Here is a 13901-nt window from a genome sequence, read left to right as displayed (position 1 = left end):
ATGTGTGACAGACTCTTTCAATGTGGAACTTAGAGGGAACTTTGAGGAACATGAACTTTTTAAGACCCCAAATGAGGTGCGTTCCTCGTAATGAGGTACACTTGAGAGGTATGCCAGACATTCCCAGAGGCAGCAATCACTAAATGCTCTGTATACCTGAATAAGGTCTCCTCTTAAATGTTTATATGAGACACTGTACAGGTTCATATATTTTAGTTTTTCATAATATCTTACATGTTCATAACCATGGATAGCCTTAATATATTTTTGCTGTACTCTTTCCAATTTACTCATGCTTATTTTCTTATAAGATTTCCATATTGCTATTCCATACACAAATTTGGTTCTAATGTAATTAACAAATAATGATTTTATCATTTCTGATTTCCTAAACTTTACAAATCTTTTTCTACAACTTATTGGTCTATAACTATCATCAATCAATTGGTTGACATGATCATAAAACTGAAAGCTGGATCTACCATGTACCCATGAATTTAAAAGTGAGTGATGGATATTCTGATATTGTGCTAAAGAGTGCTTGAAGGCAGATTACTAGGAGAATACCTGCATAACCCATGGAACTTGGAACCTCTTGCTATTGTTGTTCAATTAAAGTTGTATGTTAAGAAGGCAATAGGAAATGTAACAGCTTAAGCAAGTATAAAATATTATAATTTGTAAAACTAGGAAATGTTGAAGCATTGCATTTCAAACCTACTAAAGAATGCAATGTCTTGGGATATTTGTAAAAAAAGTAGTGGACTATGAGCACTGTTTCAAAATAAATGAAATGTTACTAATAATTGCAAAGTGTGAAAAGACTATACAAAGAGATAGGAAATCAAATGCTATGTGTGACTGTGTTACAAACATGCTTATAAGCCCTGCGGGGAAAATCCCTATTTACCTTTAAAGCTGCTAAAACTGTCTGTCTTTAATAAACTGTGTTTTGAAATTGAATGAAACAAAAATGGCACTGAAACCTTGATTGTTGCTAGTTCAGTGACCTATCAAGTATGACTCACAATAAGCTCTTCTCCAATCTTAGTCTCAAAACAATGGGCAACCTTGAAAGCATTGCTATCCAATGAAGAAACCTACATTGTGGCCATATTAGAAATGTGGCTGAAGGATGAGGCCTGCCCATTCTGCTATATATAAACCAACTATAGAATGATTAGTGACCCTCGACCAGGAAGCAGAATTTGTGGTGGATCATTGATCCTACTCAAGAACAATGCATCTCTTGACATTTTTTTTCATGTCTACAAAGAAAATGTAATAAATAACAGAAATCTTAATGGCATACTATGCCATTTGCTGATGAGAAATCGTACTTATCTTTCTATAGCAGTGAAGTATATTCTACCATTTCTTAACTCTCAACCATACAACTTGCCCCTCCCCAAGAAATTTACACAAATGTAATTTCCAAAAAATAGTGTTATACTTGATGACCTCAACTCTAATGTTTCAGGAATGGATGCCAACAAACTGAGCTGAATGCTACACTGTCTCAGTCTTGAGCAGTTAGTAGATGTCCTAATAGATCAAGTCCACAAACTGTGAAAAGCCCTATCTGGCAGTTTCTTATAACCAAGATAAAACATAGGTGCTTACATATCAAATTCCTTCTAAATATCATGAGTGATCATTGCCCCGTCATATCCTCACAGTCCATCAGAGAATTAAAACCTTGTCCTCCTCAAATTATAATAGGTAGACCATTTCCACAAGATATACTAGCTGTCCTTTAAGGCACACCTTGATGGCATAGACTGGTTCCCTTTATACTGTCTGTCAGAACCCACCCTTCCTCTTTCATATGTAATCTCTACCCTAATCCTAATATAAGATTACCTCTTCCCCCTAACATGTGGAAGACTCAAGTCTAAACTGTGGCCATGGATTTCTACAGATATTAAAAATAGATGAAACGGAGAAAAAGTACATGGAAAGCCTGGATGCAAAACCCATGTTTTGATCAACTACACCAAAGTTACCTTACATATTGATAGATAACTAGGATAGCTTCCAATAGCACTAAATAGGTATACTTGAGAGAAAAAAAAAGTTATGTTCTCTAGCAAACCTGAACATTCATGGAAGTAAATAAGACAGCTAACCGGAAATATTACAAATCCCATCAGTGAAGCACCCTCTGATCAAAAGCATAACTTCACTGAATACTGCAGGATCTTCCTAATATTTGCAATACAAAAATTAGCTGACAAGTTTCTTTCCTCCTCTACTACCACATTTGGACTACCCAGTGATATTCCCTCATAGCTGTATATACATTAGTTCAATTCTCTTGAGACTTTCATTTTTTCCAAGTTGTTGTCAAAGAAACAAAAGCTTCATTAACATGTATAAACTCCTCATCTGCTAAATACAATAAGCTTCACCTCAATTTCTTTAGAAGTGAAGTTGAAAAATTGCTAAGCTACTTATGCATGTTTTAAACCTGTCCCTCACATTGTAATAGTGTCACTTCCATTCAAACACTCCATCATTATTCTACTTCCAACTCCAAAAACTGAATTTAAAGACTTCACAGCTATTTTCAGTTTGAGCTGTATCAGAAAAAAAATTAAAAACTGTTTTACATGCAGTTATATGTGCATATAAATACATGAGGCTACTTTCCAACAATCAAAATGGCTTTCACCATGCTTTTAACACTGCAACAACCTTAGATACTGTTACATGTGTAATTTATATTATTATCAATGAAATCCTCTTCATCACTAGTTTGTTTTTAGAGATACACAGAACATTTGAGACCATTAGCTCTATTATGCTACTCAGGAAAATACTAAAGTTTAATTTTGGAGACACCACTACCAGTCGGGTTCAAGGCTTCCTCAAACAGAGAACCTTTCAAGTTCATCCCATGATGGAATGAGATCTTCACTACTGTAGTCCTGCCAGACTCTGTCTTATGTGTCCTTTCTATCCTCTCTCTCTATTTCTCTTTATTACTGACCTTTACTTCCAACTTAGCCAGTCTTAATGTTGTCACATATGCGGATGGCATATTTCTGAGAAAATGTATTTAATCTCATTCATATCTGCAAAAAAATAAAAAATAAACAAAGCTTCACTGATCTCTGACGAAAGTCCAATAGACTAATAATCAACCCCAAAAAAACTTATGTCAAGTAATTTTGCACAACACAGAAATTATTAGCAAACCTATGATCCATGCTTAACAAAGACACCCAGGATAATATCATCCCTAATGTCACTGAAAACCAGTACCTGGGTCCCACTCTGGATCATTCCTTAGCATTTTCAATTCATATTCTGAAATTATGTTGCAATATTTCTCAAAAGAGAGTAAAATCCCACGAGTGGAGGAGCTCCCTGGCAGCCTCAGTAAGAAGCTGCGATCCCTGATAAAATTCTCCAAAGCTAGTTACGAAGACAAAATCGCCACTGATTCTAAAGACATCCACAAAGCATTCTATAGCTATGTCAAGAATCTGAATGGCAACACTCAGATCTGTTCTGAATTACAGCACAATGGCACTAAATATACAGACCCAACTGATATTGCCAACATCCTGGCAGATAGGTTCAGTGCTAACTTTACCCCCCTCTCACCCCCTAAAGAGCCCATCTCTATACCGGAAGAATGCAAAGTTCCTGTAATATCGGCTGCACAGGTAAAAAACACACTCTCCAAAGCCAAGAACACAGCATCCATGGGACCAGACAACATCCCAGGCTGCGTTCTACATGAACTACAGAACAAACTGGCACCCCACCTAAGTACCATGTTCAATCATAGCCTCACCTCAGGCTTTGTGCCTGCTGAATGGCGCACAGTGACGGTTATCCCACTCCACAAGGGGGGAGCCACCACAGACCCTGGGAACTACCGCCCCATTAGCCTGACAAGCCTGGTCTGCAAGGCCATGGAATGTATCATCATGGAACTTATAAACAAAGACATTGGTAATCTCCAAACTCTGGATCCCACCCAGTTTGGGTTTGTAAAAGTCAGATCATGTCTCCTAAACCTGATAGACTTCTTTGAAGCAGTCACCAAAGCCGCAGACAAGGGTAAGGTGGTTCACACAGCCTATCTAGATCTTGCCAAGGCTTTTGACACCATCCCCCACTATGGAATTATAGATAAATTCACAAAACTAGGTATAAATCCCTATGTCACAAGATGGGTTGCCAACTGGCTCACTGACAGAACCCACACTGTGAAAGCAGCAGACTCCAAATCTGACTTCAGACCAGTGACAAGTGGAGTACCACAGGGTTCAGTCCTGGGTCCTCTCCTGTTTGGTATCTACTTCTCTGAAGTACAGGCTAACACAGAAGTTCTTTGGCTAACGAAGTTCGCAGATGACTGCAAACTAGGAGCCATAATCGAAACTCCTAACGATATGAACATCCTACAAAAGGGCCTCACTGAGGCAGATGCCTGTTGTCAAAGCCATGGCCTCAAGCTCAATGCCAAAAAGTGCATTGTCATCCCCTTTGGTAAAAACTCTGTACCCATGAACTACAACATAGGCGGTAGTATACTTAACTCCGAAAGTGTGATAAGAGACCTTGAGACACAGGTGGACAGTAGTCTCTGCTTTGATAATCACATCGCCACAGTAGTCAGGAAATCCTTCTACGTGGCACACCTCATCACAAAAGGTTTCTCATCCAGAAAAAAAGAGGTCATTGTTCCCCTCTACTCGTCACTCATTAGACCCATTATAGAGTTAATTTCAACCTGGAAACAGTGGGTGTTTTCAGTCTTAAAAGAATGAAAAGAAATATAATAATGAAGGGGATTTATGTTGAATGAAACAAAATATTTCATGGGTGGAGCATTGTCTGAGTGGCTTTCCCATGATAACAAAGTCAGAGTTTGCTATATCTCATCTACTATAGAATTAGCCCTTTTCATGATTTATCTAGAAATATTTTTACATCGGGAGATCTCAGATATATTTATAGTGGTATGTGGTACAAATGTTCAAATATTTTAAGAGAAGAATTTTTATATATACATATATATATATATATAGATATATATATATTTATATATATAGATATATATGGGTCCCCTTCAGATGGTCGAACTTTTAAAAGCTCGACTTTCATATGGCCAAAACCATATGATCGAACTTTTAAAAGATCAACCAGTTTGAATGGGGATCTCCACAGAGCACAGAATGAGAAGATTTCCCTTTACCGCAATGCAGTGCGATCTCGGAGTTGGTATAGCACTGTTTAGCGTTTTTTTTGTTTATTTCTTTTTTTTCCACATTTTTGAACATTCAAATGTTCAATCATATGGTCGCAACCATATGAAAGTCGAGCATTTGGATGTTTGATTATGTAAAGTAGACCCATTTGGAAGGTTTGGAGACAAAGCCAGAGAGGCAAGATTACGTTGGTTTGGACATGTGCTGAGGAGGAATGCAGAGTATATTGGGAAAAAGATGCTAAGGATGAAGCTGCCAGGTAACAGGAAAAGAGGAAGGCCTAAGATAAGGTTTATGGATGTGGTGAGAGAGGACATGCAGGCGGTTGGTGTGACAGAGCAAGATGCAGAGGACAGGAAGAAATGGAAACAGTTGATCTGCTGTGGCAACCCCTAATGGGAACAGCCAAAAGAAGAATATATATATATATATATATATATATATATATATATATATATATATATATATATATATATATATATATATATATATATATATATATATATATATATATATATATATATATATATATAATTTTTTTTTGAATTTATTACTGCTCAATATCTGAGTTGTTTGGCTTCTGCTACATACCTACAATCAACTGCATTACTAGCTGAGTTAAGTACAAACTTGCACTGTTAAAGATTGTACTGCATTTTATTTTTCTGTCTATTTAATTGTTTCATTGAATATTGTGGTCTGTGTCTATCTGTAGGTATTTATTTTTCTATTTAATTGTTTCATGGAATACTGTAGTCTCTCTCTCTCTCTGCAGTTAGTTTCCCACCCTCCCTCCTTTTTCTGGTATTAATCTTGGTGGCTTTGGAATTGCCCACCCTCCTGTAAATTTGTATTTGAACACTCCTCCTGGGTCTATCTCATTTGCTCACTCAACCGAGTACAGTGAGATCATATTTGACTTCAAACACTCCTACTAGTCCCATCTGTTCAGCTCTATCCCAGCTCTATTCCAGTCTAGTGTTACTAGCTCATTCTACCTAATACAGAGAGAACATTTGTGAAGAGCAAGCCACTTAGGTCCTTAATTCTGAATTATCTTCTGTTTCTCCTTTCTCCCTTTCCAATTTACAAAAAAAAATCTAAGCTTGTTTCCTGCCTTTCCTGTAACTAGTCTATCCCAGATACAGATTTGCTGTAACCAGGACTGTTTGTAAGCTTCTGAGCCCCCAAAGCCTTTTTGTGGTGGAGGGAAGCCATCTAGCTTATCAGTGGGGGTGGTAAGCACTAGGTAGCCTATCTACCACAAGAGTGGTTTCTGATCCAGAAATTGTAGTATATTGGCAGTTTTTCCATCTCTTTCAACTTTCTGGTTTAAAAGCCTGTGTTTGTGCTTGTTTCCCACCTTTATTGTAACTATCTAGTCCAGATACAGATTTGCTGTATCCAGGACTATTTGTAAGCCTCTGAGCCCCCCAAGCCTTTTTGTGTTGGATGGAAGCCTTCTAGCTTACCAGTGGGAGTGGTAAGCACTAGGTAGCTTAAATACCACAAGAGTGGTTTCTGGCCCAGAAAGTGTAGTTTATTGGCCATGGCAGTTTTCCATCTCTTTAAACTTACTGGTTTAAAAGCCCTTGTTTGCACTTGTTTCCTATCTTTCCTGTAACTAGTCTAGTCCAGATACAGATTTGCTGTATCCAGGACTGTTTGCAAGCTTCTGAGCCCCCCAATCATTTCTGTGTTAGAGGGAAGCCTTCTAGCTTATCAGTGGGAGTGGTAAGCACTAGGTAGCCTATCTACCACAAGAGTGATTTCTGGCCCAGAAATTGCAGTTTATTGGCTGTTTGGGCAGTTTTTCCATCTTTTTCAACCTTCTGGCTTAAAATCCCATGTTTGCGCTTGTTTCCCACCTTTTCTGTAACTAATCTAGTCCAGATACAAATTTGCTGTATCCAGGACTGTTTGTAAGCTTCTGAGCCCCCCAAGCCTTTCCGTGTTGGAGGGAAGCATTCTAACTTATCAGTGAGAGTGGTAAGCACTAGGTAGCCTATCTACCACAAGATCCAGTTACAGATTCTAAGCTTTAGCACTTGAATTTGCGTATTCATGCTCATCACTTGTTCAGAACTTGTTGTTAACACTAAATAAGCTACAAATTACTACAGCACTTCAACCTTCCTCTTTACGTAAAAAACAGTTTTTGTACTTACTTTCCTCACTTGCTTGGAGAAAAACAGCTCTTATACTCACTTTCCTCACTTGTCTAGAGAAAAGTAGTTTTTTTATTCAGGCATGTCCAAGGGTCAGCTCCCAGTGTTCTCTCCTGTCTATCTGATGAATCTGGGCATCTTGGGGCAATCTAGCAATTGCCTCATGTACACAGACAACCCTCTCCTCCCCCAACACCCAACACCCAACACCACAACCTGTGAGAGATGCACGTATCTAGCCAAACTGGAGGTAAAGCTTTTTCCAACCAAGACTGAACATGACAGTTAAGAGGAAAAGGTAAATACTTGCACTACACCACACTCATCACATAGTGCCATTAAACCTACACCACCAAAATCTACACATAGAAACACAAAAACATTCATGGAAGCTCTCAGCAACAATCTGCTCAAGCAACAGAGACCTCCAAAGCAGAAACGCAAGCAACCTCCACCCCCCCCAGCACAACCCAAATGACACATAGCCAATAAACCACAGCCATAAGGCAAAAAAGAGTACCCACCACACTAGTCATAGTTGACTCTATAGTCAGGCACACTGATGTCCTACTCAACAGACTAAACAAGAAGAAGGTTACTGTCAGCTGCCTGTCGGGTCCCAGGATCTGCCACATAACCCACTCACTCAGGAAGGTCACTCCACAACAAGTACAAATATGACTCTGTCATTGTCCATGTTGGTGTGAATGACCTAAGATGTACCTCCCTGGACTAAATGAAAAGAGACATGGAAGAGCTCTCTGATCTTGTAGCCCAGGCAGGTATGACCCTTTCCCTGAGTAGCATCCTGCCATCGCCCAGAATGATACCGCAGTACAAGGACAAAATGATTGACTTCAACAATTGGCTAAGCTTCTGGTGTCATTCTAAGGAGATCCAATATCTGTCTGCCTGGGACGACATGGTCGACAGACCACGATGCTTTGTCAGAGATGGCCTGCACCTGTCACCCCTAGGATTCTGGATACTGGCTAAGGGTCTTGCCAACCCTATAGTGCCTTTTTCAGGCAAGGTTCACATGACAAATTCACCACCATAACAGGAACAAGCAAGCAAAAACTGAGGGTAATGATACTCAATGCTAGAAGTCTAAATCTCAAAATGCACTTAGTCAAGGCACTCCTTAAAAAGGAGAGCAATCCAAATTGTAGCTTGCTACAGATCCCCCACCATGCCTCAGGATTCCCACTCCTCTTTTCTTGATATACTGGAAAATATTAGGGTTCAACCAAACACCCTAATAATGGGCGATTTCAACTATCCCACCATTAACTGGGAAAATTACTCATGTACCAACTCCTTCACTCAATGCTTTCTGGAATTCATAGATTCCAGTGCCCTGGATCAACTTATACACACCTCCACCAGGGGCAACAATATCCTAGACCTAGTCATTACCAACATGTGTGACCGGTGTTCCACACCTGAAGTCAAATCCTTGGTCAGATCCGACCATAAACTAATCACCCTTGATATCCGCATCCCACCCCCACCCATCATTAAGGAAACCATGGTAAAAAAATTTCTCCAAAGCCAACTTCATGCTTCTTAAGATGGAAGTGGTGAACTTCATGACACCCATGCAGATGGGCAATATAGTTACAACTGCTGAATCCTACACAACTACACTCTATAAGCACTTACACGAATGCATAGATTGTGCTATCCCAAACAGAACCAAGATGCTATCCTCCAAAACAAGGAAGCCAATTTGGTGGTCCTCTGCCATAAACAAACTCTACAACAGAAGGAAGAAACTATTGCAAAAGAGAGTAAAATCCCATGAGTGGAGGAGCTCCCTGATCAACCTCAGTAAGAAGCTGAAATCCCTTATAAGATCCTCCAAAGCTAGCTACGAAAACAAAATTACCACTGATTCTAAGGGCAACCACAAAGCATTCTATAGCTATGCCAAGAATCTCAATGGCAACACCCAGATCTGCTCTGAATTACAGCACAATGGCACAAAAATTACAGAACCAACTGATATTGCCAACATCCTGGCAGATAGGTTCAGTGCTAACTTTACCCCCCTCTCACCCCCTAAAGGGCCCATATCTGTACAGGAAGAATGAAGAGTCCCTGTAATCATATCTATGCATGTAAAAGCTGCACTCTCTAAAACCAAAAACACAGCATCCATGGGACCGGACAACATCCCAGGCTGCATTTTACATGAACTTCAGAATGAACTGGCTCCTCACCTAAGCACCATGTACAATCATAGTCTCACATCAGGCTTTGTGCCCACTGAATGGTGCATAGCAACAGTTACCCTACTCCACAAAGGGGGAGCCACCACTGATCCTGGGAACTACCGCCCTATTAGCCTGACGAGCCTGGTCTGCAAGGCCATGGAACGTATCATCATGGAACTCATAAACAAAGACATTGGTAACCTCCAAACTCTGGACCCCACCCATCTCGGGTTTGTGAAATGCAGATCATGCCTTCTGAACCTGATCGACTTCTTTGAGGCAGTCACCAAAGCTGTAGATGAGGGTAAGGTGGTTCATACAGCTATCTTGACCTCGCCAAGGCTTTTGACACCATCTCCCATTATGGAATTATAGCTAAACTCACTAAACTAGGTGTAAATCCCTACGTCACAAGATGGGCTGCCATCTGGCTCATTGACAGAACCCAACACTGTAAAAGTTGCAGACTCCAAATCTGACTTCAAACCAGTGACAAGTGGAGTACCACAGGGTTCAGTCCTGGGGTCTCTCCTGTTTGGTATCTACTTCTCTAAAGTACAGGCTAACACAGAAGGCCTCTGGCTAATGAAGTTTGCAGATGACTGCAAACTAGGAGCCATAGTTGAGTCCCCAAATGATGTGGACATCCTACAGAAGGGCCTTACTGAGACAGATGCCTGGTGTCAGAGGCATGGCCCCAAGTTCAATGCCAAAAAGTGCATTGTCATCCCCTTTGGTAAAAACTCTATACCCATGAATTACCAGATAAATGGCAGTCTACTTAAGCCGAATGTGTGATAATAAGAGACCTAGGGACCCAGGTGGACAGTAGTCTCTCCTTTGATAATCACATCGCCACAGTAGTCAGGAAATCCTTCTAGGTGGCACATCTCATCACAAAAGGGTTCTCATCCAGGAAAAAAGAGGTCATTGTTCCCCTCTACTCGGCATTCATTAGACCCATTATAGAATACAACCCCCCTTTTGAAATGTACCTCACAAGACATCTGCAGCAGCTGGAAAGGCCACAGAAGTACCTTACAAAGAGGATTACTGGCCTCAAACAAATGCCCTATACTGACCATCTTAAAAAACTCCAGCTTTACTCTGTAGCATATCACCTACTCTGAAGATATCTCTGCCTAACATATAAAGCTATGTTAAACTCAGAGTTGTTGGACATGCTACACCTAAAGAAATCCTAATCCCTCCAAGCTGCACGCTCTAGAGACCTAAACCTTGTCACCACAATAAACAGGACATGGTGGAGGGATAGATTCCTGTCCCAGAGACTTCCTATACTTTGGAACAAGCTACCCATCTATGTCAAGCAAAGTTCCTCATTAGCACTCTTCAAGAAAAATCTTGATGACTGGATGGGAAATAGGAAATATACCCCAGGGATCACTTCTGTGGCTTGGCTCAACAGGTGCACAGGAAATTAACTTTCTTGGATGGCGTTCGCCAGGGAACTGTGTTGGCTAGGCTTACATAGGCCCTTGGGCCAATAGCCTAGTACCTACCTATGAACATATATATATATATATATATATATATATATATATATATATATATATATATATATATATACTTACCTATCGTGATAATGTGTACATATTTAATACGTAATGCATTTTTCTCTGTACAAAGTGCAGTAAATGATGTCTTCTTTACAATGGAAAAAACTTTTTTTCCCTCATCCAATAAAAGTGCATTTTCCATATTATTTTTATTATGGTAACTGTACTTTTAAGGAAATGATTGCACTCAATCAACCTTAGTAAATATTCAGCAATCCTGTAAAATGACATAAAATATTTTTTTACTATATGAAAGCAGGTAGTAGGATATATGGCAAAACACTGTTGATATATACACTGTTATAAAGCCCATGTTGAAAACTTTGCTGGATATGTAACATTTTAAGGTCATTCTAGGCAGGTTTGGGTAAAATTAGATCAATATAATATATTTAAAGGCATTTATCTCAATTTATCTCACTTTTGTTGCTTTTGAAAGCTGTAATAATACTCGTGGACTGCTTTTTTAAGCCATAAAACATATATTTTTATATATTTTTAACAGAAATAAGCTCAGTGAAAGTTATTGTCACACAAAGTAAGACATTATATAGTTAGCCCCAAGAAAAGAATAAATAATGTAATAAAAGAAAGTGTCTTACTTATGTCTTCTGAAGTTACACCATTAGGAATTATACTTAAAGAACTCCAAAGACATTATTCCCTGATCCACTTCTTTGGGCTGTTTCTTTTATTTTATCATCCAAAACAGCTTAAAGCACCCTGATTGTCCTGCCTTACTCTCAGCTGCTCACTCTATTTCTCTCATTCTCTGTCTCTCTTCCCGTCTGTGCACCCCTTTTTAACAGGTCTCCATCATTAGCCTCTCCAGCTCAGGATGTGATCTCCAAGACTGTCTTTGCTTCACTCCTCAGTCCTCAATCCTTTTTTAAAGGGTGTGAATGTACACATTAACACCTGTTCCTTATTAATTTCTCTTGGGTTGATTATGGTGAAGTCTTCGCATACTCCAACAGTAAGCCACCAACAGTATGCAACGCTGAATTAAATGTAATGTAAACTCATTGTTTCACTTTTTCTAAAAGTATAACTACTAGCTGCACGTCACTTATTGAAATTAGGCTTTGTTTGATACTATTGTTTGATACTATGATAACCTGCTTATTAAATGTGCCATAGTGTGCTTTATCTATGAATGGAGAAGGAGGTGTTTTACCTTCCTTGATCCTTCTCAGACCTATAGCAGCCATGACTAAGGCAGAAAGCAAGGTTGGACATTGGCATCCTGGCTAAGGTGTTTACCTGACAGACTAAAGGTGCAGGATTTAATTCTCCCCTTTGGTCACCAGCTGATTATTAGCTAGGTGATTCAGTGAAAAGACTGCCTAGTCATTAACTTTGAACCTACACAGATACAGACAAAGACAAATGCAAAATGTTAATATCTACATAAGTACAGAGTGCATGGTACCCTGCATGGGATTGTTTTGTAATATATTCCTTAACAAATGATTTTTCTTTGTGAGTTGGCTTGCTGCATTGCTGCAAGTTCCAAAGAAAAAGCAAAAAAAAAAAAAAAGATAGAACAAATGCACATTATGTTTTTTTAGGATGATAGATTAGACTGGATAAGGAATTCATTGTAGTAATAATAAATGAAGTAGATAAATTGGCAAATGAGTTTTGATTACAAGCACATTTAAGGTAGTACCAATAATTTTGTATAAAAAAAGTCTAAGGTGTAGAATTCCATGAGTAGAATTGCTTGTTTAGAATGTTATGTGTGATTTTTTTTTTTATATTAGAATTCTATATGTAGAATTCCTCATCATTGCTATCGGTATCCCCCTTTTTCCAATTTTGTAGGGGTTGGAGTGTCACATCAACTGTTAACACCACACTGAATTCAATACCACTGTCTTACCTTCTTTGATAGGCATGTTTCACTGCTGCTGGTCTTCCCTAATGTAATCCATCCATCTTAGATTGGATGCCCTTGTCTCCTCTAACCTTTTTCACATCTCTCCCAAATCTGCTTTAGCAAATTATCTTCTGCTTTCCTGCACATGAACCACATTGTATCAATGCAATCTTCTTGAACTGTTTCTGCAACTGGGCCTAGTTTTGGCTTCAGCACTAATACCTTTGTTTCTTCATCTGCCTCACAGTTTGCATCTTGTTATTTATCTCAGACACTTCCTCTACATCATTGCAGGTTTCCCCAGCTGTTCTGATGTCACTGGCCTGGTTTTGGTGCCATTTTGAAACACTGATCACACCACCATTTGTACACTTCTCTTATCCACTTCTGTATCATTCTTCTGTCAAATACTACCCCTGACACTTTCTAGCAGTTTGTTGTTGCACCTTTGAGTCTCACCTTAATCTCCTAATTCACATTTCCCTTCTCTTTAACCAGGCCTACAAGATGACATATTACTCCTCAATTTCACTTTTATCTCAATTTACAGCATCTTCAGATTTCCACATTTCCACTTTTGCTGTTCTGACCACTTCATACTTGGTTTCATCCCATTTTTCCTTTATTTTGTTTATAAGTCTCTGTACTGAGAATCAAATAACAGAAACATATAATTGCAACAGGTGTAAATAGCTACTAAGGTTTTGTGTCTTAATAAAATAAATCTATATAGCTAGACTGTCTAATTTCTAAGGAAGTTAACACTTGAGTCTTATAATATATATTGTTATTATTTTACTGATACAAAAAGACTTCAAATAGTT

Source organism: Protopterus annectens, chromosome 1.part0 (genome assembly GCF_019279795.1).
Source record: "Protopterus annectens isolate FY-2018-M chromosome 1.part0, PAN1.0, whole genome shotgun sequence".
NCBI lineage: Eukaryota > Metazoa > Chordata > Ceratodontiformes > Protopteridae > Protopterus > Protopterus annectens.
This window is presented reverse-complemented; position numbering follows the sequence as displayed.